This window comes from Pleurodeles waltl, chromosome 4_2, assembly GCF_031143425.1.
Source record: "Pleurodeles waltl isolate 20211129_DDA chromosome 4_2, aPleWal1.hap1.20221129, whole genome shotgun sequence".
NCBI lineage: Eukaryota > Metazoa > Chordata > Amphibia > Caudata > Salamandridae > Pleurodeles > Pleurodeles waltl.
Genome location: NC_090443.1, coordinates 860,681,363 through 860,707,025, shown reverse-complemented (window position 1 = coordinate 860,707,025; position 25,663 = coordinate 860,681,363).

The window sequence follows — 25,663 nt, the reverse complement described above, 5'->3', positions numbered from 1 at the left end:
ACAGGTGCATTGTCCATATGCCTGTGGAAGGATGGAGCAGGGGCAGTTCAAGGTTGGACAGGGTGACACTGTGGGACAGTGGAATGACATCCGGGGGGATATTAGGCTGGCGGGGGTCTTGGCATCCTACTCTGTCTTCCTTTGAGATCTCAGGTTCCTCTTGCGGGTGGTTGTTCTTCAGCAGGAGGTGGGGTTCTGGTGGCCCGTCGTTCTGTGGGGGCCTCCTGACCACTAGCGCCGGCAGAGGTGGTAGGCTGTTCCTGGCTAGTGACAGGGGCCCTTTGTGGTGCCACATGGTCCCGCAATGTGGTTTCTATACGGTTGAGGGCCTGGACTATGGTCCCCATAGCGGTAGCGATGTTCCGGAGTTCATTGCTGAACCCCATGTACCGTTCCTCCTGCTGTGCCTGTATCTCGGTGAACCTGGCCAGTACCGTCGCCATCGTCTCCTGGGAGTGATGGTATGCTCCCATGATGGTGGTGAGGGCCTCTTGGAGAGTCGGTTCCCTGGGCCTGTCCTCCCCCCCCCTGTCGCACAGCAGCCCTCCCAGTTGCCCTGTTTCCCCGGGCCTCTGTCCCCTGGAAGGTGTGCCCACTACCACTGCCCCCAGGTCCCTGTTGTTGTTGGGGTGTTGGGTCAGCCTGGGTGCCCTGTAGTGGCGGACACACCGCTGATTGACGCGTCCGCGAGACAGAGGCATGGGCCCGCTGGGTGGGAGCTGTGCTTGTGTTCCCAGAGGGGGTTGGGTCTGCTGTGGCCTGTGTCTGTGTGTGGGGAACCGACTGTCCAGAGGTCCCCGATGGTCCGGGCTGGTCATCAGGTTCTAGGTCGACAGAGCTGCTGTCCTCGCTGGGGGCCTGTTCTGGGGGTGGGATGGACAAATCTGGACCCTCCGTGGCGGTGTGTTGGCGTTCGGGCCCTGCAGGGGTAAAGGAGTATGGTTATTGTTTCGGTGTGTGCCATGGCGTGCATTTTGAGTGCCCTTGTCCCCCAGTGCTGGCATTCCCTTGTGGGAGGTGTTGTGAGGGTGGTGGGGGGGGGTGTATGGGTATGTGCAATGGTCATGCTTTGGTGGTGGCTGTCTATGGTTTGTTTTGGCATTCAGGGGTTGGTGTTGTTTAGGGTGGGTTGTGCTGGTGAGACATTGGCAGGGAGGTTGTGTGCTGGGGGGTTGAGATTGAGGGTAAGGGGGGGGGGGTTGGCATGCTGGTGGTTGGGGGGGGTGAAGTAGTTGAGATTTGACTTACCAGAGTCCATTCCTCCGTGTACTCCAGCGAGGCCATCAGGATGCAGGATGTTTACCACCTCTTGCTCCCATGCTGTGAATTGGGGTGGAGTGGGTGGGGGTCCGCCGCCAGTCTTCTGCACAGCGATGTTGTGTCGCGACACCATCGAGCGCACCTTCCCCTGTAGGTCGTTCCATTGCTTTCTGATATCTTCCCGATTTCTGGGATGCTGTCCCACAGCGTTGACCCTGTCTACGATCCTTTGCCATAGCTCAGCCTTCCTTGCTATAGTGGTGTGCTGCACCTGTGTGCCGAAGAGCTGGGGCTCAACCCTTATAATTTCCTCCACCATGACCTGGAGTTCTTGGTCCGAGAACCTGGGGTGTCTTTGGGGTGCCATGGGGTGGTGTGGATGAGGTGTGGGGTGGTGTTTGTGGTGATGTGCGTGGTGATATGTGATGATGTGTGCGTAGATGTGGTGTGGGTGATGCAGTTGGGTTCCTGTGTGTGTTGGGGTTTTCTATTGCTGTGCTCGCTCTCTCTATCTGTATCTCTCTCGCCTTCTCTCCGATTTCCAACTTGTGGGGGTTTGTGGGTGATGTGGCTGTGTGTTTTATAGTTGATTGGATGTATGGGAGTGTTGTTTGTATGTGTCTCAGGTGTGTGTATTTCAAATTGTCCAATGTGGCTGTGTTTTGGAGCTGTGTGTGTATTTTGAGCGCGGCGGTGTGTACCGCCAATGGAATACCGCGGTTGAAAGACCGCCGCGTGGATTGGTGGGTCAGAATGGCATGGGCGTGTTTGTGTTGGCGTGACGGTGGAGGTTTGGTCATCTCCAGTTTTCCGCGGCCCGCTGATGAGGCGGCCTTCCTTGGATGTCGGATTGTTGGCGGTTTCACAGTTGGTGGTCAGAATGACCGTGGCGGTTTACCGCGGCCGCGGCGGTAGAATGGCGGACTTCTGACCGGCGGTAAGGGCCTTTTACCGCCGAGGTCAGAATGACCCCCTATATGTCCTACCTTAACCATACACTGCACCCTGCCCTTGGGGCTACCGGGGGCCTACCTTAGGGGTGTCTTACATGTAAGAAAAGGGAACGTTTAGGCCTGGCACGAGGGTACACTTGCCAAGTCAAATTGGCAGTTAAAATCTGCACATAAAGACACTCCAGTGGCAGGTCTGAGTCATGTTTACAGGGCTACTATTGTGTGTGGCATAACCAGTGCTGCAGGCCCACTAGTATTTGATTTACAGACCTGAGGCACCTCTAGTGCACTGTAGTAGGGACTTACCAGTAAATCAAATATGCCAATCATGGAAAGCCAATTACATACACATTTTATACAGGAGCACTTGCACTTTAGCACTGGATAGCAGTGGTAAAGTGCCCAGAGTAACAAAAACAGCAAAAATAGAGTCCAGCACACATCAACAACCTGGTAAACAGAGGCAAAAAGTTAGGGGAGACCACACCAATGATTCCAAGTCTAACAGTCATCATATAGAAATGCAAGTTTTCACTGGTCTAGTTCAATTTCACTGTACCCACAAATAGTCGACTATATGCAACTCCCCGTGTTGTTACCTTAACTAATCAAATAGCCTTATTTATCAATAAATGTGTGTGGGCAATGACCCAGATTGATCAATTGAATTGAGATAATATTTGAATGCCAGCATAAATGAAAGTTTAAATAAAGCACCAAAAGGTGATACAGATATTCATCTTCTTAATCAAAATAAATGTACAATTGCAGTTTTTCAAAATATCCTTTAGCTGAAATGTGGTTTTACCTGAAATGCATCCATAAAGTATCTGGTATAACATGTAATGCTAATCCTTGCTTGTACTATGATAATTAACTGGAGTATCCAGCCTTTATCCTTACTCACAGGAGAGAGAGAAGCCATTACATCTTTGGAACCTGTTGTGAAGTCATGTACCCAGGCTCTTAAGGCAGTATTCAGAACATTTGTGGAAAATGGATTGGTGCTGGTGTGACACCTGTTTCTAACTTTGCCATTTGGCAGCAGGACTGTTTAAGGGAGAGAATTCTACATGTGAGATTTCTTTATTATTATTATTTTTTATGATCAGAAAATACAGTTCAAAAAAGCATTGCTAGGCAATATAAAAGAGGTTACATTACAAACATTGAAGGTTCACAACAGTCCTATCCCTAAAACTTGATTCAAACAGATTATGGACCTTATTACAACACTGACAGAGGGGGTTTTCTCCATCACAAATGTGGCGGATATCCCGCTCGCCGTATTATGATCCCATTATATTCAGTGGAGATCATAATAGGGCGGACGCGATATCGGTCACATTTGTGATGGAGGAAACCCCTTTGTCAAGGTTATAATAAGGCCCAATATCTTAGCATGGCTGTATGTTATCTGGCCCAATGATATCAGAGTTATCTTGACCCTGGTGGCTGAGTAGAGTCAGCTCAGTTGAGGAATCCCCAGAGTTGCCTTAACTTCAATGATTTTGAGCATTCTCTTCCACCACTTCTCGTATGTTGGTGGGCTGGAAGATGTCTGATGAGTTTGAATGTGACTCAAATTGAAATTAATAAATATTTTTCTTACATGATATATGAGTGTATTTCTGTTTTGTGTAACAACTGGTCCTGCTCTACATATGGGGTACTTGCTTATTTTGCCCTTTCGTGATCAGAAAGCCACAAACTAATACTTAACGAATGAATGGCTGGAGATACAGAGAGCTATGAAATTCATCAACTGAACATGCCTTCCAATGCCTTTATTACACAGAGAGTTCAGTGTTCCTGTTTGCGCATTGCACACCTTTAGTAGAGTGCACCTGCCCAGACCAGGACAGTGGACTTCATTATAGCAAATGCGCTGTCCCAAGGGCAGCTGAGACAAGTGTGCCTGCACTGAGGAGAGCGCATTGGTGAAAGGTGTACCTGCTATATCAAGCTGCTAGTCATCCTTTCACTGTGCATGCAGCAACAAAGCCTTCATTTGAAAGGAGAGTAGAGATCCCACTGAAAGAGAGTGCAGTGTGGAACAGCACCTGTCTCCAGGTGGCTCTCTTTCCTCTTTTCAATGGGACGTCCACTGGAGGCACCTGACAGCTAAACACAACACTTTATCCCTCTCAGAAGTGTTAGCGTGTCAGTCCTTATTTGGTCAGTTTCATTTATAAGGGTACATGTTAGAGGTTCGACGGACCTTTTGACTACGCTTAGAGTGATTCTACCATAAGTCATAAGTTTACTGAAAATACAACACCTTTATCAATAAATATCATCATATACTTTTGGAATCAATAATCTTTGCATACCATGACTCATTTGGCCATAAATAACCACACCTTTTAGTAAAATGTGAAATGTTTATTTCCCTAGATTAACAATGCTAATATCACGTAAATTTGTCTCAAAACCAATTGATAAACATACACAAATAACAACGGTTGACCAAATCTTCTAAAGATTCTTAATTTAATTAGTGCATTCACTGTTAAACATTCAAGAATCACAGTACAAAATAATAACAGAAACAACTGTGTGATAGAAATAAAATACATCTAGATTCAGCATATGAACAATATCAATTCTTTATTAATTGAAATATGTTAACATTTCCTGGGTCTCCCTAACTAACCTTCTGATTAGAGTAGCATGTTTGGACTTCATGCAAAACAAATGAGTCAAAGTCAATTTGGAACACATCTAACTATGGCTCTATCGAAATAGCAGTTGGTACCTAGAAACAAAGAACACAAATCTACAAACCAAGACAATAACATTTTGTTATAACTCTCCTCAGATAGATCAGCAAACTGTGATTTCCTTCGTCAGTTGGACATCCATCTGGTTAGCTTCAGCAATGGGCAATGAAAGGGAATGACTCAGAAACAGGGGACTCTAAGTAATCTGGACCATTTAAGAAGCAATCTCTAAGGGTCAGCATCTACTGTTAACAATTAAGCAGTAAAGTCAAAGTTATAAATAAAGTTATCAGGAACTGTTCAGCTCCTGCAACAGAACCTCTACAGGCAAAAACAGAATAGAAAAAGCACTGCTTCTCCTCTGTGCAGTCGGGCTAACTTAAAATCTCCTAACAAACTTCCCACGTTACCACTGGTCAGAAAATCATATGTCTAAAGTTAATCCAATATAAATTAAACCCCAAATCTAAGATATATCTAAACTGTCTTTCACGCATTGATGACTAGCTCCTCTTCTCTTTCCATCGTTAGACTCGTCAGGTAACTTTCTTGTAGCAATCCGTACTCCAGTCAGTGAATCCATTGTTGACTTCTGGGAAATACCGCTGTCTGACGCATCAAACTTTACAAAGTTGCAACTTCTAGCACAAGACATTCTAGCAAGCAGTTCTCATGAGACAGTTAAGGACATCTGCTAAACGTTTGTTCAACACAGTGTTAACAATACATCACTATTTCTCTGGACATACATTCCCACGATTTTTATTCAGACATTGCAGCTTAACCACTTCTGTGCAGCGGACGTAATGGTTACGTCTTGCGGCACAGTGCTCCTGTGCCGAGGACGTAACCATTACGTCCTCGGCCCGGAGGGAGCGCTAGCGCTCCCTCCGTGGGGTTCCCTCCCACCCCCCAAGGCAGGGATGGAAGGGGAAGCCCTTCCCTTTTCACCCCGACACCCCCTGGCCCCCCGTGGTCCCCCCTGTGACTTCAGCACGCGATCGTGCGCTGACCTCACAGAGGCTGCCTCTGAGCTTCCAGCGCGATCGGGAGAGAAATGGAAAAGCATTTCTCTTCTGATCATGTGATGGGGGCCTGAGAGGCTTCAAAGGGAAGGAAAGGAATTTCCTTCCCTTTGAAGTCTCTCAGAGCATTTTAGCAGCCAGATCAGGAAGCAATCCGGCTGCAAAAATGCCCACTAGACACCAGGGATATTATTTTTTTTAAATTGGCATAAGGGGAGCGACCGCTTGGGCAAGGGTCGCTCCCCAGGGGGGCATTTTTTTTCAAGGCCTTTTCCGCCCCCGGGGGGGGGGGGGGCAGAAACCTCTAGGCGGCAGGGATCATTTTTATTTTTTTTTTGTTGTTTTTTTGTGTGTTTTTTTTAGAGGTGGGGAGTGACCCCTAACGCAAGGGTCGCTCACCTAGGGGGCAGAATGGCTTATTTTTATGATTCCAATATGCCCCCAAGGGGGGCAGAAAACACTAGACGCCAGGGAGTTTTTTTTACTAACTCGAATTTCACGCAAGGGGAGCGACCCCTTAGGCGAGGGTCACTCTCCTGGGGGGCAAATTTATTTTAGGCCAGGTCAGCCTATTTTAATTAGGCCGATAAACCACTAGGCACCAGGGTTTTTTTTTTGTTTTTTTTTTACAGACTGGGAGCGACCCCTTAGGCAAGGGTCGTACCCCTGGGGGGCAAATTTATTTTAGGACATTTCTGCCCCCCGGTGGGCAGATCAGCCTATTTTAATTACGCCGATCAGGGATTTTTTGTTGTTGTTGTTTTACAGACGGGGAGCAACCCCTTAGTCAAGGGTCGCTCCCCTGGGCAGGGCAAATTGTATTTAGGCCATTTCTGCCCCCTTTAGGGGCAGATCGGCCGATTTTTGCTGCTCCAATCTGCCCCCAAGGGAGGCAGAAACCACCAGACACCAGGGATCTTTATTTTTTTATGTCAATTTCACACAAGGGGAGCGACCCCTTAGGTAAGGGTTGCTCCCCTGGGGGGGCAAATTTATTTTAGGCCATTTCTCCTCCCCTTGGGGGCAGATCAGCCTATTTCTGTTAGGCCGATCTGCCCCCGTGGGGCAGAAACCACTTAGGCACCAGGGATTGGTGTGTGTGTATGTGTGTGAAAAACAGATGTCAGGGCACTCATGAATCAAAACTAAATCTTTCATATATGTTTATAGTCCAAGCTTGCCGTTTCGTTCAAATAGTAGCAAATTATCAGTCGGCCCGGGATTCGTGAGAAAAATCACTCAATTTAATCTTGAGATACGAAGTCCAGCAAAGATAGAATAGCCGTCCTTGGAACCAAAATCTTAAATACAACAACAGCCAACACGTGTTTCGTCCTATGAGATAATCACTCTCAAAGACTTCATCAGGGCTTCTATAAAGTTTCATAAAAAAGCTAGTAGATCCAACTCATCAAATTAATCTGGGTATCCTTATTAGGCCATAACAAAAGTTTGTTGAATACTGAAGCACCGTGGCGGGTAAAGCAACTATCGATAAATAAATCAAATAATTAGAGGGCTGCGTTCATATCAACACGCGGCGCCTCTGTATCCCGTTGATTTGAATCATGCACCATTTTCTTACCCACAATGCCCTGCAAACCTCCAACTTTGCTGGAAATCACACATTTTTCCCACATTTTTGAGATTGAACCTTCCGGAATCTGCAGGAATCCACAAAATTCCTACCACCCAGCATTGTCTCATCTATGCTGATAAAAATTCTGCTGCACTTGTAAGCCTAAATTTTTTTTTTTTCAAACTACCCTTTTGGACCCTCTTTGGTTCCCCCTCAATTTCAACATGTTTTTGGCTCTTCCCTGTCACAAGCATTTGGCCCACCTACACAAGTGAGGTACCATTTTTATCGGGAGACTTGGGGGAACACTGGGTGGAAGGAAATTTGTGGCTCCTCTCAGATTCCAGAACTTTCTGTCACCGAAATGTGAGGAAAAAGTGCTTTTTTGGCCACATTTTGAGGTTTGCAAAGGATTCTGGGTAACAGAACCTGGTGAGAGCCCCACAAGTCACCCCATCTTGGATTCCCCTAGGTGTCTAGTTTTCAAAAATGTGCAGGTTTGGTAGGATCCCCTAGGTGCCGGCTAAGCTAGAGGCCAAAATCCACAGCTGGGCACTTTGCAAAAAAACAGGTATGTTTTCTTTGGGAAAATGTGATGTGTCCACGTTGTGTTTTGGGGCATATCCTGTCACAAGCACTAGGCCTACCCACACAAGTGAGGAACCATTTTTATCTGGAGACTTGGGGGAATGCTGGGTGGAAGGAGATTTGTGGCTCCTCTGAGATTCCCGAACTTTCTGTCACCGAAATGTGAGGAAAAAGTGTTTTTTGGCCACATTTTGAGGTTTGCATGGGATTCTGGGTAACAGAACCTGGTGAGAGCCCCACAAGTCACTGCATCTTGGATTCCCCTAGGTGTCTAGTTTTCAAAAATGCACAGGTTTGGTAGCTTTTCCTAGGTGCCGGCTGAGCTAGAGGCCAAAATCCACAGCTAGGCACTCTGCAAAAAATAGGTCTGTTTTCTTTGGGAAAATGTGATGTGTCCACTTTGTGTTTTGGGGCTACCCACACAAGTGAGGTACCTTTTTTCCGGGAGACTTGGGGGAACGCTGGGTGGAAGGACATTTGTGTCTCCTCTCAGATTCCAGAACTTTCTATCACCAAAATGTGAGGAAAAAGTATTTTTTTGGCCACATTTTGAGGTTTGCAAAGGATTCTGGGTAACAGAACCTGGTGAAAGCCCCACAAGTCACCCCATCTTGGATTCCCCTAGGTCTCTAGTTTTAAAAAATGCACAGGTTTGGTAGGTGCTGGCTGAGCTAGATGCCAAAATCTACAGCTAGGCACTTTGCAAGAAACACATCAGATTTCAATGTAAAAATGTGATGTGTCCATGTTGCATTTCCTGTCGCGAGCATTAGGCCTACCAACGCAAATGAGGTACCATTTTTATCTGGAGACTTGGGGGAACACAGAATAGCAAAACAAGTGGTATTGCCCCTTGTCTTTCTCTACATTTTTTCCTTCCAAATGTAAGACAGTGTGTAAAAAAGACATCTATTTGAGAAATGCCCTGTAATTCACATGCTAGTATGGGCACCCTGGAATTCAGAGATGTGCAAATAACCACTGCTTCTCAACACCTTATCTTGTGCCCATTTTGGAAATAAAAAGGTTTTCTTGATACCTATTTCTCACTTTTTATATTTCACCAAATTAATTGCTGTGTGCCTGGCATACAATGAAAACCTGTTGCAAGGTGCAGCTCCTTTATTGGCTCTGGGTACCTAGAGTTCCTAATGAACCTACAAACCCTATATATCCCCGCAACCAGAAGAGTCCAGCAGACGTAACTGTATATTGCTTTTGAGAATATGACATTGCAAGAAAAAATAAAGAGTAAAGCGTGGAGAAAAATTGCTGTTTTTTCACCTCAATTTCAATATTTCTTTATTTCAGCTGTTATTTTCTGTAGGAAACCCTTGTAGGATCTACCCAAATGACCCCTTGCTGAATTCTGACTTTTGTCTACTTTCCAGAACTGTTTAGCTTTCTGGGATCCAGCATTGGTTTCACACCCATTTCTGTCGCTAACTGGAAGGAGGCTGAAAGCACAACAAATAGTAAAAATGGGGTATGTCCCATTAAAATGACAAAATTGGGTTGAAAAATTGGGTTTTGTGATTCAAGTCTGCCTGTTCCTGAAAGCTGGGAAAATGGTGATGTTAGCACCGGAAACCCTTTGTTGATGCCATTCTCAGGGAAAAAACCACAAGCCTTCTTCTGCAGTCCTTTTTTCCCATTTTTTGGAAAAAAACTAAATTTTCGCTGTATTTTGGCTAATTTCTTGGTCTCCTTCAGGGAAACCCACAAAGTCTGGGTACCTCCAGAATCCCTAGGATGTTGGAAAAAAGGACGCAAATTTGGCATGGGTAGCTTATGTGGAGAAAAAGTTATGAGGGCCTAAGTGCAAACTTCCCCAAATAGCCAAAAAGGAGGGGAAAAGGCCTGGCAACAAAGGGGTTAATATGAGGTTGTGCAGACTAGGCCCAAACCTCGCTAACTTAAGGTTTCTAATGTATAAAGCAAATACATAACATGAAATCATTAATGTAACACACTACTTCGATTTCCTCGACACATGCACTTCAACTAATTAATAATATGCATTCACTAAAAGCATTACGCATTTTGCAGGCCACTCAAGTGGGCACTTTTTCCAAGTCGCACATTATTTTCTCTATTAGTCTAATTCTATGCAAATTCTTAACCTGTAGTAAATAAAAATCATTAGTAATAAATTCATCATTCACAGTACCTACTCTGATAAATAAATATGTCATCACACCTTGCATCATTTCATACAAATTTGTGTTCATCTAAAATTTGCTTTTGCTACAACTTTTATTTCTTCTATCTCTTTTTGAATTTTCCCTAAAAAACATTTCCATTTTAATTTCTTCCTTCCTCTGATCATTTCTCAATTTCCTCATTTTAATCACATGATACAATTTCTAAATTCCCTATCCTCCAATTATACAAATCTCAACAATCAAAATGACCTGTATTATTTTTAAAAGTAGCCCTTTCCCTAGGTTGCCCAGCCAATTTCCCACAGAAGCAAAACCTTTGCCAACCTTTTCCCAAACTCCAGGTTCTTTCAACTCTGAAATCAGTGCCATTGTTAGTCAGATTCTCAATAAGGCCTCTAATTTCTTCACTATTGTTAGTTATAAATGTGCAACAATGTTGCGAGTTCAGCATCTTACAAACTCCACCCTCCTTTGCTAAAAGGATGTCTAACGCAAGGCGATTCTGAAGAGTCATAGATCTTACCTCAGCCATTTCTGTATCCATTAGGATCATGGGTCCTGAAAACCTATCAGCATGTTATCCACAATAGTAGACAACTTTTGAATTTTCACTGAATTCAGAATAACTCCCACTTTAGGAATCATTGCTCCAAATATATCTCCAACTATGCCAGAATAAGATTCTCGTTTTTGTCTATCATGATGTAATTCAGTAATTTTAGGTACTTTATTCAGGTTCTCAAGTTGGTAGATCTTTAAGAACACTATCCCCAAGTAATATGTCCCATACCATCCTCTTGAAAGACGGTAATACACATTTGGTCCACAAATATAATAAACTTCTGGAATTGCTGGGTCTTGTCCATTTAACATGAACGTCCATTCACTGTGAAACAAAAATATGTCTACATTCACTCGTTCCCACAAACAGTGTGTCAGTTCTAGATTTCGGCCTTCAAAGTTTCCCTATGTGGTGTTCATCCAAAGCTATTTTCCCTTGCGCCTTTATTTCTCTAAATGCATGATAATTTCTAAAGGTCAGTTTCTCTAAGCCCTTCTCTAACCTTTCCTTTCATGCTTTTCTCCTGCCATCAGTCTGATCTAAGAAACTCTTTTCTATAGATGCAAACAAGCATATGAGGTTGTTTCTGTGAGCATAAGCTGTGCCAAATGTCAATATAGGTTCAAAGAATCCTCTCACTAATTCTATATTATTTTCCTTAGCTACTCTACTCAGGTACTTTATTATCGGAACAAACGAGAACACTAAGGTGGTCATTACAACCCTGGCGGACGGTGTTAAAGCGGCGGTAAGACCGCAAACAGGCCAGCGAAAAAAAAAAGGGAATTATGACCGTGGCGGAAACCGCCAACAAAGACAGCCACTTTAACACTCCGACCGCCACAGTGGGACAGACAAACAGCGCAGCGGTCACCGCCAACAGACAGGCGGAAGACAAAGTACCACCCACAGTATCACAACCTACCAATCCGCCACCTTTTCCGGGGCGGATTCACCGCGGATAAAAACACGGCGGAAACAGCCATTTCAAAGGGAAAACGCTCACCTCTACACGCTCCACGAGGAATGACGATACCATGGAACCGGAACTCCTAATACTCCCTGCGATATAGTCTTCCTGTTCCTGTATGACCATCATCAATACCGGCGCCGAAGACAACGGTGAGTACTGCACCTACGACATAGGGGAGGGGGAGGCAAAAGTCAGGGACACACACACGCAACACCCCCACCCCCACCCCAACCCTCACCCACTACAACACATACCAATGCATATCCAAACATTACAGTAACAACCCCCAAACCCCCCGGAAGAATGCAAAGACAAAACAAAATGAGTGCAACCAATGTAATATATCAAAAGACAGTAACCAAATATATACAGATAAATATACATAGTCAACAAAATATACATCACGATTAGTACTGCAGGTAATGTACCATTCAATGTCTGTGGACCACTGGGCCCAAAATGCATTGGCGAGGCCCGCATCAGATACCTGATCAAAACGGAGAGAACACTGCTGGGGCATCAGATAGAAATACAACAGGCACCTCAGGGGGAAGGGAAGGGGGGGTACCTCAGCCGGATGAGTGCACCACGCCAGATCCACGAGGGGGCTCCATGCCCATTGATGTATCCTGGGGAGTGCAAAGCCACAGTCTCTCAAGTCTCTACAGAGGTTGGTTTGCCCACTGTTCAATCCTGGGGAGTGCAAAGCCACAGTCTCTCAAGTCTCTACAGTGGTTGGTTTACCCACTGTTCAATCCTGGGGAGTGCAAAGCCACAGTCTCTCAAGTGGATAACAGTCTCCACTGGTTCTGGAGGGGGACTGGTGCCCAGAGTGCTTCATCCTGTTAGGGACAGACGGAGTGGATGCTGTTCTCCACTGGTTCTGGAGGGAGACTGGTGCCCAGAGTGCTTCATCCTGTTAAGGACAGACGGAGTGGATGCTGTTCTCCACTGGTTCTGGAGGGGGACTGGTTCCCACAGTGCATCACTCTCCCCGTGACGGTCCCAGTTCCGTCACTGCCGCACATGGGCTAGCGGTGCTTGACTTTGCAGGACTGACCTGTTCAGCGGTGCTTGCCATCGCGGTCTTTGCCCTGTTCAGTGGTCTTTGCCCTGTTCAGCGGTGCATGGCGGTCTTTGCCCTGTTCAGCGGTCTTTGCCTTGTTCAGCAGTCTTTGCCCTGTTCAGCGGTGCTTGCCATGGCGGTCTTTGCCCTGTTCAGCGGTCTTTGCCCTGTTCAGCGGTGCTTGCCATGGCGGTCTTTGCCCTGTTCAGCGGTCTTTGCCCTGTTCAGCGGTGCTTGCCATGGTGGTCTTTGCCCTGTTCAGCGTTCTTTGCCCTGTTCAGCGGTCTTTGCCCTGTTCAGCGGTGCTTGCCCTGTTCAGCGGTGCTTGCCATGGCGGTCCTTCATTGCCCAGCTGGGCTGGGGCTGGCGGTCCTTCATTGCCCAGCAGGGCTGTGGCTGCCGGGGCCCTCCTGGGCACTGACTCTGGCGGTGGCCTCCTGGCCAGTGACGATGGTGCTGCCATCCTGGGCACTGACTCTGGCGGTGGCCTCCTGGCCAGTGACGATGGGGCTGCCATCGTGGGCACTGACTCTGGCGGTGGCCTCCTGGCCAGTGACGATGGGGCTGCCCTCCTGGGCACTGACTCTGGCGGTGGCCTCCTGGCCAGTGACGATGGGGCTGCCTGTGGCCTCCTGGCCAGTGACGATGGGGCTGCCGGTGGCCTCCTGGGCAGCGGGGATGATGGCGGTCTTCTCCGCCGTGCTGCTCTTCCCAGACTTTGGCAATTTCTTCTGCCCCTTCCCCAACTTGGGAGGAGTCACAGCTGAGTGGACACTCCCCCCGGGACCCTTGTGAGCGGCTTTGCCGGCTGGAGCCTTCCTCCACTCCCGCCGGGCACTGTCCAACTTCTGGTGCTTCACAGGGGGGGACTGGCTGTGCTGTGGCTCCGTGTCACACTGGCTGCCCTTGTGCCCGGTGCACTCCACATACCTCTAACAGGCACCACTGGTACCGGCGATTTTTTGGCTGAGGTGCTAGTACGGGACCTATGAATTGGAGGGGGGGTGGTGGGAAAGAGGTCAGGCTTGCTCAGGAAAAGTTTCTCAGGAACACTGGTACGGGTAGCTGGAGGGGGTCTGGGAGTGGAGGAAGAGGAGGTGGTTGTAGGAGGTGTAACTTTTGTGGCTTTGGGTGCAGGTGCATGCGCTGGAGGCTGTCGTGAGGTGGATGGCTGTTGGGTGGGTGTGTGCCTGCGTTTGTGTACTTTGGGAGGGGGCGTCACAGACACACTGGGAGAGGACACAGGGGACGTGTAAATGGTAGTGGGGGTGGTGAGTGCAGGTGAGCGGGGTGTGGTGGTGGGCGTGCTGGTGCGGGACCTAGTGGCTGTAGTGGTAGTGCATGCAGGTGAGAGTGTAGACGACACTGGGAGGGAGCCGACGAGGAGGGGGACACAGTGGAGGCAGTGGATGTTGGTATGTTTGTATGTGTGTGATGCTTGCGTCAGTGCCTGTGGGATGAGTGGTGCTTATGTTTGCCTGAGCTTCCCTTGTGTGTTGACGTGTGTGCCGGCTGGTCTGAAGGTGTGCTTGGGATAGGCTGGGGTACAGGGGATTGGGTCTGGGTGGAGGAAGTTGGAAGTGGAAGGCTAGACACAGGGACAATGGCTGACATCAGTGCTGAGGCCAGAGATTGCAGGGTTCGATGAAGGGCAGCCTGACCAGAATGAATGCCCTCCAGGAATGCATTTGTGTGTTGCATTTCCCTTTCTACACCCTGGATGGCATTCAAAATGGTAGACTGCCCAACAGTGAGTGACCTGAGGAGGTTAATGGCCTCCTCACTGAGGGCAGCAGAGGTGACATGGGCAGGGGCTGAGGTGCCTGGGGCGAAGGTGATGCCCACCCTCCTGGGTGAGCGGGTACGGGGCGAAGGCTGAGGGGCTGCTGGGAGGACGGTGCTGGTAGGGGGGGTGGCGGCTGTACCTGTAGAAGTGGGAGGCACAGATTTTGCTGCCACCACAAGGGAGCTCCCATCAGAGGATGAGTCCGTGTCGCTGGTTGCTGATCCTGTGACCGCCGTGAAGCTCCCCTCGTCCCCCGGTCCCACTGGTGTATTCAGAGTTCGTGGTGCGGCCCTCCATGGCCATGTGGGATGCAGCTCCCACGTGCTCCGGTGCCACTGTACCTCCACCTGATGATGCTGATGCACACAAGAACAGGGAGAGCACAAAAAGGGGGGATGACAACAGAAGAAAGACAGGTTGAGTGCATGGCTCACCGCTACCGTTGGCGGACAATACAGACACAGCAGCCCCCTGCACTACGCCACGCTGTTGGCCTCTACAGATGCAGTTCCTGGGATATGGCCTACATGGCTATGGTGGACATCAGCACACATAGATGACACAGGGGCATGTATACCTGTACTTGGCACTCTACAGAGGTGGGGTGGAGTGCCACATGGCCTGCATTACGGAGGGGCCTAGCCTACGGAACTCGCCCTGGCCTAGGGAAACCCACAGCCCTCCTCCCCCACTCAGACACCTTCACTGCGCGCAAAGTCCGCATAATGATGTGGTACTCACCCCCTTGTGTCTGCTGTGATGCCCTCAAGTGCCCATCCAACTCAGGGTAGGCCCCCCCCAGGATCCTGACCATCAGGGGGGCCATGGTGCGACAGGCACCCCTCCCACGTTGGGAGGCCATCACCAGCTGAGCCTCCGCCGTCTTCTTGCTCCAGCGGCGAATGTCCTCCCATCTTTTACTGCAGTGGGTGCTCCGTCTCTGGTGGACCCCCAGGGTCCGGACGTCCTTGGCGATGGCACGCCAAATATCCTTCTTCTGGTGGGCTCTGACCTACATGACATGTACAGGGGAAGAAGAGAGGTCATTACCAACTGCACCGTCAAAGCGAGTGGCCCACATTCCTACCCTTGCCATGTGGCACATGCATTCACAGTCCTTCATGCACGCAGAACTGTGGCCCCTTCCTTCTTACAACCAGCCCTCTCCACACAGGCATAGCCCATAAAACTAGCTCCCTGTGTACTCACCTGTTGGTCTGGATGACCGTAGAGTAGTGTGTACTGGGGGAGGACCCCGTCCACGTGCTTCTCCTACTCCTGTGCAGTGAAGGCAGGGGCCCTTTCCCCAGACGCACAAGCCATTGTCTCTTCCAGACCGAGGTCACAGCAGTGTAGGTCCTCTCCTGTCGAAGATCAGGTATTGAGTGATTGAACAGATAGAAAATGGCGGTGACGTCCGCGGCGGTGTGTATCATCACCACCGGCGCACTTCATCATTGGCTCCTGGGACCCATAGGGTCCAATGTTAACCAATGCAGCATTGCGCCGCGGTCTTCGTCCGCCTACCGCAACGGTGTACAACGCCAGCGCAGTTACCTCACATCCCATTGTCCCAGTTTAGAGGTCAGGCAGCCCCCATTTCAGGGGCCCACATGGCTTCATTTTCAACTGCGTCACACATACTTAGGCCTGGACTCAACACACATACAGACAACTTTTTGGATTCATTTTCGTGTTCTGTGTAGACTGTGGGTACATACCTCTGAGTTGTTTGACTCTGTGGTCACTGTTGTCCTTCCTAGGCACCGTCAGCTGGGACATGTGAGAAGATGGCGGAATCCTCCGGTGTACCGACCGCTGGTGGACCTGTTGACAATGGAGGAGCGACATTTAATCATCACCTACAGGTTTGACCGTGCCACAATCCAGGAACTATGTACCCAGTTGGAGCCTGACCTGATTTCAGCTGTCCGCCATCTCACAGGGATCCCCCCTCAAGTGCAGGTGCTATCAGTGCTCCATTTCCTTGCAAGTGGGTCTTTTCAAACAACAGTGGCCATGGCATCAGGGATGTCCCAGCCTATGTTTTCAAACGTGTTGTCCAGAGTGTTGTCTGCCCTGCTGAAACATATGCGGAGCTACATTGTTTTCCCTCAGGTGGAGGATTTGGCTACAGTGAAAGGTGACTTCTATGCCCTTGGACATATCCCTAACATCATAGGTACCATTGATGGGACCCATGTAGCTCTGGTCCCCCCCCACAGGAGTGAACAGGTGTACAGGAACCGGAAGAGTTATCATTCGATGAATGTACAGATGGTATGTTTGGCAGACCAGTACATCTCCCAGGTAAATGCTATGTTCCCTGGCTCTGTGCATGACGACTACATCCTGCGGAATAGCAGCATCCCTTATGTGATGGATCAATTCCAGAGGCACCGGGTGTGGCTATTAGGGGACTCTGGTTACCCCAACCTGTCATGGCTACTGACCCCAGTGAGGAATCCCAGGACCAGAGCAGAGGAACGCTACAATGAGGCCCATGGGCGGACTAGGAGGGTGATCGAACGCACCTTCGGACTCCTGAAGGCCAGGTTCAGGAGCCTCCATATGACAGGTGGTTCCCTATTCTACTCACCAAGGAAGGTGTGCCAGATCATCATCTCCTGCTGCATGCTTCACAATCTGGCTTTGCAACGCCAGGTGCCTTTTCTGCAGGAGGATGGTCCAGATGACGGTGTTGTGGCAGCTGTGGAGCCTGTGGACAGTGATGAGGAGGAAGCAGAGGAAGAAGACATTGACAAGAGGGACTCAGTTATCCAGCAATATTTCCAATGACACACAGGTGAGAACACCTTCCTGCCTACTTTAAGTACTTTCCCACTTCTACCTCTATCCTGTCTGTCAATTTCAACCTGTATATGGTAACTGAGTTGTACATTTCCCTTATGGTTTCACAGGTGTGTTTACCAACGTGTGTCATCTGCTTAGATTCCTCATGGAGTTGAGATGTGTGACATAGGTATGTTGCCATTACATTTGAGAACGGATTTTGTCACCGTCATTGCTAATATACATTTTCAAAATCACAGACTGACTCCAGATTGTTTTGTGCTTCAAGGGTGTTTATTGCAGTGCTAAATATTGGAGGGGGTTGGTAAAATGGTGAGGGGTGATGGTGGAGGAATGTCATGGCAGAGTCCAGTCTATTAGTCTCACAGGTGCACTGCCCATATGGGCATAGGAAGTTGAGCTGGGGCAGTTCCAATATGGACAGGGTTACAAAGTGGGACAGTGGGATGACAATCAGGGTGGTCTCATTTCTTGGTGGGGTCTTGCCATCGTGCTCTGTCCTGTTCCTGGATCTCAGGGACCGCTTGCCGGGTGGTTCTCCGTCTGCAGGGGGTGGGGTGCTGGTGTGGTGGTCCTGTGGCGGGGCGTCCTGTCCACTAGCGCCGGCAGAGGTGGTGGGCAGTTCATCGTCCATGCTAGTGTCAGGGGCCCCTTGGAGTGCCACAGTGTCCCTCCTGGTGTCCAGTATCTCCTTCAGCACCCCTACGATGGTGCCCAGGGCGGAGCTGATGGTTCTGAGTTCCTCCCTGAAGCCCAAATACTGTTCCTCCTGCAGGGGCTGGGTCTCCTGAAACTTGGCCAGAACCGTCGCCATCGTTTCCTGGGAGTGGTGGTAGGCTCCCATGATGGAGGAAAGGGCCTCGTGGAGAGTGGGTTCCCTTGGCCTGTCCGCCCCCTGTCACACAGCAGCCCTCCCAGTTCCCCTGTGTTCCTGGGCCTCCGTTCCCTGGACCTTGTGCCCACTACCACTGCCCCCAGGTCCCTGTTGTTGTTGTGGTGGTGGGTTATCCTGGGTTCCCTGTAGTGGTGGACACACAGCTGATTGACGTGTCCTGTTACGGAGGTATAGGCCCACTGGGTGGGTGCTGTGCTGGTGTTACCAGAGGGTGAAAGGTCTGTGGTGGCCTGTGACTGGGTGTGGGGAACCGACTGTCCCAAGGCCCACAATGGTCCGGGCTGGTCATCTAGATCCAGTTGGCCAGAGCTGCTGTCATCACTGTGGGCCTCTTCTGTTGGTGGGGTGGAGATGTCTGGACCCTCCTGTCTGGTGACGTTGGGTAGTGGTCCTGCAGGGGTGTAAAAGCATGATTTTTGCATCTGTGTGTGTCATGGTGTGCAATGGGTGGGTGACTCTGTACCCCAGTGGTAGCATTCCTATGTGGGGACTTGTGTGATGATGGTTGGGGGGGTTTTATGGGTATGTGCAGTGGGCATGCTTTAGTGATGGGTGTCCATGCTTTGTTGTGTCATGCAGGGCTTGGTGTTGGGATGAGTGGTTTGTGTTAGTAGTACATATGTGAGGAGTTGGAGTGATAGGGGAGGGGGTGAAGGTGGGGGTCTGTGATAGCATGCAGGTAGGGTGGGGGATATGATAGTTAAGATTTGACTTACCAGAGTCCATTCCTCCACCGACTCCTCTGAGGCCCTCAGGATGTATAATGGTCAAGACCTGCTCATCCCATGTTGTTAGTTGTGGGTGAGGAGGTGGGGGTCCGCCGCCAGCCCGCTGTACCGCAATGTTGTGCCTGGAGACCACGGAACGCACCTTCCCCCGTAGGTCGTTCCACCTCTTCCTGATGTCGTCCCGATTTCTTGGGTGCTCTCCCACTGCGTTGACCCTGTCGACTATTCTTCACCATAGCTCCATCTTCCTAGCTATGGAGGTGTGCTGCACCTGTGATCCAAATAGCTGTGGCTCTACCCGTACGATTTCCTCCACCATGACCCTGAGCTCCTCCTCCAAGAACCTGGGGTGTCTTTGCAGTGCCATGGGGTGGTGTAAGTGATGTGTGGGGTGGTGTGTGTGTGGTGATAAGTGTGGTGATATGTAGTGGTGTGTGGTTTTTTGTGTGTGGATGTAGTGTGGGTGATGGTGTTGTGTGCCTCTGTGTGGTGGGGTTGTCTATGCTGTGCTGTCTCTCTAGCCTTCGTCAAAATTTTTGGTCGTAGGGGTTTGTGGGTGATGTGGGTGTGTGTTTTATATTGTATTGATTGTGTGGGAGTGGTGTTTGTATGTGTATCAGGTGTGTGTATTTCGAATTGTCCAATGTGGTGGTGTTTTGGAGATGTGTGTGTATTTTGAGTGCGGCAGTGTGTACCGCCAATGGAATACCGCGGTTGAAAGACCACTGCGTGGATTCGTGGGTCGTGATAGCATGGGTGTGTTTCTGTTGGCGTGACGGTGGAGGTTTTGTTTTCGCCAGTTTATCACTGACCTTTGGTGTGGCGGACTTGTGTGGGTGTCTGAATTTCGGCTGATTCCGAGATGTGGGTCATAATAGCTGTGGCGGATTTCCATGGCCGCGGCGGTGTATCTGCGGTCTTCTGCACGACGGTAAGCGGCTTTTACCACCAATGTTGTAATGACCCCCTAAATCATGATTTGACTAAAAATACTGAATGCATTCCTGGTTGTATAATCTTGTTAGTAAAACTTATTCCATACGTAAAAGGTAAACTATAGTAAGTAATTCCTTCCTCTTCTGATGAAGGAATCTGCATGCACACATAACATTCTCTCACATTCATTGTCTCAACATACTCACACAAAAAGCAATAGAAAACCTTCGAAAAAAGATCTCCTTGGGTGCTATCTATATGTAGGTATTCCTCATCTATTCTAAACCTCTCTAATTCTGTAAGTGTAGTAGTTGTCTCTAATGCAGAGGTATGGTTTGCCTCAATCTTGTTAAGAAAAGTTGTACTCACAATCAGTACCAAACACTGTATCATGCACGCAATCGCCAAACCAATACCTTTGTATCTACAGCACCTATTTTTCTTAACCTCCTGATTTTGGTTACTCATAATCTATGAAGAAATTGAAAGTAGAAGAGAAAAATTACAGCTATGCAGGAAAAAGCAAAACAAAATGTTCAGTCTTCTTTAGCAGCTATTTACAGCTTTCAGACTTTCTTTCAGGACCTTTGTCCAAAATAGGTAGCTTGTCAAAATCCGCAATTTGTCAAAATCGGTTTAACAGCTTGTCAAATCAGGTTATCTGAAAGTCTCTTCCGGTTACCTTCAAGAGTCTCTTTTTCTTTTTTCTCAGCTTACAGCTTTACAAAGTTCAGTTTCTTGATCTTCTTCACGTGCCAAAATATTGAACTGGCATTTCTTAATTAAAACAAAAAGACAAAATTTCACTCTGCCATTCACTTGTTGTTGCATACACTCATTCAGGACCTGCGTACCTTCTATTTGCAATTCACTTTCTCCTCAATCTTCGATCTCCATCACTCAAATCTTCTTTTCTTGTTGTGTCTATTTCTTCTTCAGTTGTTGTCACTGTAATTGCTTCTCTCCTCTTGGCTTGTGATTTTGGCCACTTATCTCCTTTCAGTGGACCTTTTGTTAATGCTCTTTTCAGTGTTGGACTTGTAACTTCTCTCTGTTCTACAGGATTTTCTTTTGATGTACCTTCGACTGGTTCAGGAGGAGTCCGATTGTTTTGGCTTTGATCCGCCTCAGCTCCTTCCCCCTCGGTGTCTGTTGTTTGATCTGTTTGTCTTTCAAGATCGTCTGCTTCTGGAAGAGCCCTCCTCTGACTAAACTCTCCTGCTACCTCAGTTGAGGTTGGTTCACTGTCACTCTCCTGTATGTCTTCCACTTCTGCTCTTACAGCAGTGTTCAAACCACTTTTGGTTTGTTCAGATTCAGTCTCTGTTTCTCCGGCTCCCTTCTCTAAGTCTGGAGTTGGTCCGGAAGTTGTTGGTACTCTCAACAACTCTTCTTGATCGTCCAAAGGACAGGGTACTTTCCGAGTATGGTTGGCACGGATCCAATTTGGAACTCCAGCGCACTTCACAGCTGTAGTAGTAACTAGTATTACTTGTTATGGGCCTTTCCACTGAGGCTCCAAACAAGTCTTCCTCACATGTTTTCTGATCACAACCCACTCTCCTGCACTCAGGTTGTGGATTTGATTTTGAGACGGTTGCAGTGTGGTGGCTTCCACCTGATGAGAGAAAGAGCGGACCACATCAGCCAGACCTTTGCAGTAATCCAACACCATATCATCTGGTATGTTCACCAGAGCATTGGCAGGAACCGCTGGCAATCTCATTGCTCTGCCCATGAGGATTTCATGTGGTGACAGTCCAGTTTTTCTGTTGGATGTGTTTCTCATACTCATCTGAACTAACAGTAGTGCGTCTGGACATTTCTGATTTGTGGACGCACAGATGTTCGCAATTCTTGACTTCAAAGTACTATTCATTTGCTCAACATGTCCTTAGGCTTCAGGGCGGTAGCTCAAATGCAACTTCTACTCCATGTTTACAGCTGAACCGAGCAATTTAATTACTTCATTGTTGAAATGACTTACCCAATCTGATTCTAAAAAGACCGGAAAACCAAAACAAGGTATCAGTTCTCTAAGCAAGAACTTTGTTACTATGAGGCTGTCGTTTCTCCATGTGGGGTAAGCTTTGATCCAATGACTAAAGATACAAACAATCACCAACACTTATCTCAATCCTGCACATACAGGCATCTCAATAAAATCCATCTGCATTCTGATAAATTGACTTCCCACTCTTCCAATATGGCTCATATTGACCACAGTCCCTTTACCCACGTTCATCTGCTGACAGATGATGCAACAATGGCAAATTGCTTCGGCAACCTGTCTAAATTTTGGATTAAACCAAAACCGCTTAAATTTGCAAATCATGGCATCCTTTCCAACATGTCCTTGGTCATGATAATATCTAGCCATCTGAGTCAACAAATAGTTCCGCAAAACCACTTGTCCCTCCCCAGACACCCATATGTCATCCTCATGCTGAACACACTTCAACTTTAGCCAATTTTTTTCTCCTCCCTGCCAAAATTGTCCTGAAGAGCTTTCAGAGCTTCCCAAGTATCAATCACATGTAAAGCATAACTGGTACAATTATCTTCCTCAGGTAAAAATTCCCATTTGTCTTTGAACGCTATACAGTTCAATGCACAAAATCTTGCGACTTGATCTGCATTTCCATTTCCCATTGACAGAAAATCTTGTGATTTCAGGTGTGCACTGCATTTCACCAAAGCAACCATTTCAGGCATTTGTAAAGCTTGTAACAAATCATGGATCCTTTCACCATTTATAACCAGTGAAATAGACAAGGTTAGGAAACCTCTCTGTGACCATAGCTGGCCAAAATTGTCGACTATTCCAAATCCATACTAGCTATCAGTATAAATGGTAACTTTAAACTGTGCAGAAACATAATATGCTCTAGTAAGGGCTACTAACTCAGCCACTTGTGCAGAATACCCTCCTCGAATCCATGAAGCTGTGAGTATACCAGAAATTGTGCACACAGCATATCCAGCTCTCAATGTTCCCAAGTTATCTCTTAAACAGGAACCATCAATACAAATAATTTTGACATTTTCTTCCAAACACGTATCCTTAATATCAGGTCTAGGTTTGGTGCACAAATCAGTAACCTCCAGTAACTTCTTTCAATTTGTCAACTTCAATATTTCCTTTCGGAATCAAAGTTGCTGGGTTAAGCACTGTAAACCTTTTCAATGTTACATTGGGCGAACCAAGGATGACAGTTTCATATTGCGTCAGTCTAGCATTAGTCAATTGTTAGGTCTTGGTTCGGGTAAGAAAAACTTCATTGGAGTGAGGGACCATAGCAGTGAAACGATGTCCCATCACAAAGCTCTCACTCTGATTGAGGCTCAGTCCAACCGCAGCTACTGTACGCAGTCAGCCAAGCAGAGATGCTACAACTGCGTCCAAAGTAGCTGAAAAATACACTACTGGGCGGATTATATCACCATGGACTTGTGTTAAAACATACAAAGAACATGTATCACGCTCATGCCAAAACAACATGAAGGGTTTTGTGTAGTCATGCATTCCCAAAGCAGGGGCTTTGCACAGACTCTCTCTCAATTCAGTAAATGCTTTCATACAAGCTTGCTCTAACACTGAGGGATAAGTAACTTCTTTGTGAGTCATCTTCTGCAGTGGCTTTGAAATGATTGAAAGGTTGGGAATCCACTGGCGACAATAGCTCACCATGCCCAAAAACATTGTGACAACTCTCTGTGTAGCTGGGGGATCAATCTGCAAAAAGGCTGTAACCCTTTCTCTGGAAATCTTCGTAGCTCCTTTTTTAATTTGGTGCCCTAAGTATTTCTCTTCTTTCTGACAGTACTGTAATTTTGCTTGGGACACTAGGGGCCAGATTTATAGAAAAGTGGTGCAGCGTGGTGGTGCAACAAAACTGGCACCACCACGCTGCGTCACTTTAGAAACACAGTGATGCGCCATATTTAAGTGATACGGCGCACCCCTGTTTTGTCCACTCCGCTGGTGCTAAATTATCTGCCAACGCAGGCATCCTTGCACCATTGTGCAAGGATGTCTTCGTTGAGCGGTGTTATTGTTTATGTGCAGGAAGGTGTCCCTTCCTGCACATAAACAATCACTAATGGTGCTTTGGCACTTCTGTGTGTGCTGCACAATGCAGCACACATGGAAGTGCCAAAGAGTCATTTTCATATGATTGTTTATGTGCAGGACACCTTCCTGAACATAAACAATCATTTCTGCCATTGTGCTCTTTCTAAAAGACTACTAAAAGTATTCCTATTCATTGCACCCTGCTAACGCCACCCATGGGGTGGCGTTAGATTTTGGCGCTGCCTCAGGTTTACGAAATTTTATAAATCTGAGGCAGTGTCAAAATGCAATGGGTGTTGCTGTGGCATGCCCACAGCAACACCCATTGCACGCCCCTTCCACGCACAGTGCTGCATGGGAAGGGGCCTGGATTTACAAGGTGACGTTAAGCCACAAAAAGTGGCTTAACGCCACCTTGTAAATACGGCGCAGTGCTTAGCGCTACAGGAAAGTCACGAAAAGTGATGCTCCTGTGGTGCTAGGGGCACACAAATACGCCCCTTTATGTCCATTGTTCCCTAAGTGATTCAACAAGACAATAGTATCATACTTGCATGCTTCTCTTGTCTTTGACGCAACCAATAAATAATCAATGTACTGGACTAACGTCGATTGGAAAGGCATTTCCAATGACTTCAGATTCTTTTTCAGGATGTGGTTGAAAAATGGTGACTCTGAAAATCCTTGAGGAATTCTGCACCAACAATAAACTTGATCCAAAAATGTAAAACAGAAAATAAATTGACTATCCCCTTGTAGTGGTACAGAAAAGAATGCTTGAGACAGGTCCACTACGGTGAACCATTCAGCATCGCATGGGATCTGAAACAATATCACTGCTGGATTTGGCACTACTGGATAACATTTAATCACAATATCATTTACTTTCCTCAAATCCTGAACAATCCGAAATTTCCCACCTGGCTTTCACAATCCCATTATCGGTGAATTACATGGGCTACTCAGCACTTCTTTTAAAACACCTTGGTTTACAAATTTTGCAATTAGGGGAGCAATCTCCTCAATTGTGTCCTGTGCCATGTGGTATTGAGGAATCTGGTGAAAATCACATTTGGCTTGACTGGGACCTTAACTGGCTCAACTCCTTTGATTATACCAATGTCCTTTCTTGTAAAATCCCACACTTTCATTTTAACTGTTCCCTGTAAGTCAGAAGGAAGATCTCTCATTGTGAAAACTAGAAAGAAACTGATCAAAGGTTACTCCTCATTTACTGTGTCACAATCTGTTTCGGCAGGCAAGTCATCTTCGTCATCACTGTTAGTCTGTAACTTGGATTGATTTATATTTCTTTACAATCATACCGCTTTTTAGCCTTGAAAAAGTCACCTGCGTGACGAAACACGTGTTGGCTGTGTTTTGATGGACGTTCTCTCTCAATGAAGCAAACTGCGTTTTCAATTAAAGAGACTTTCTTCTAAGAACGTGGGATACTTACGTGCCTTTTTCTTCAATGGAATTCACATACCTTGGATGTTTCTACTTACATACTATTGTTGTTTACATTGTGCGCT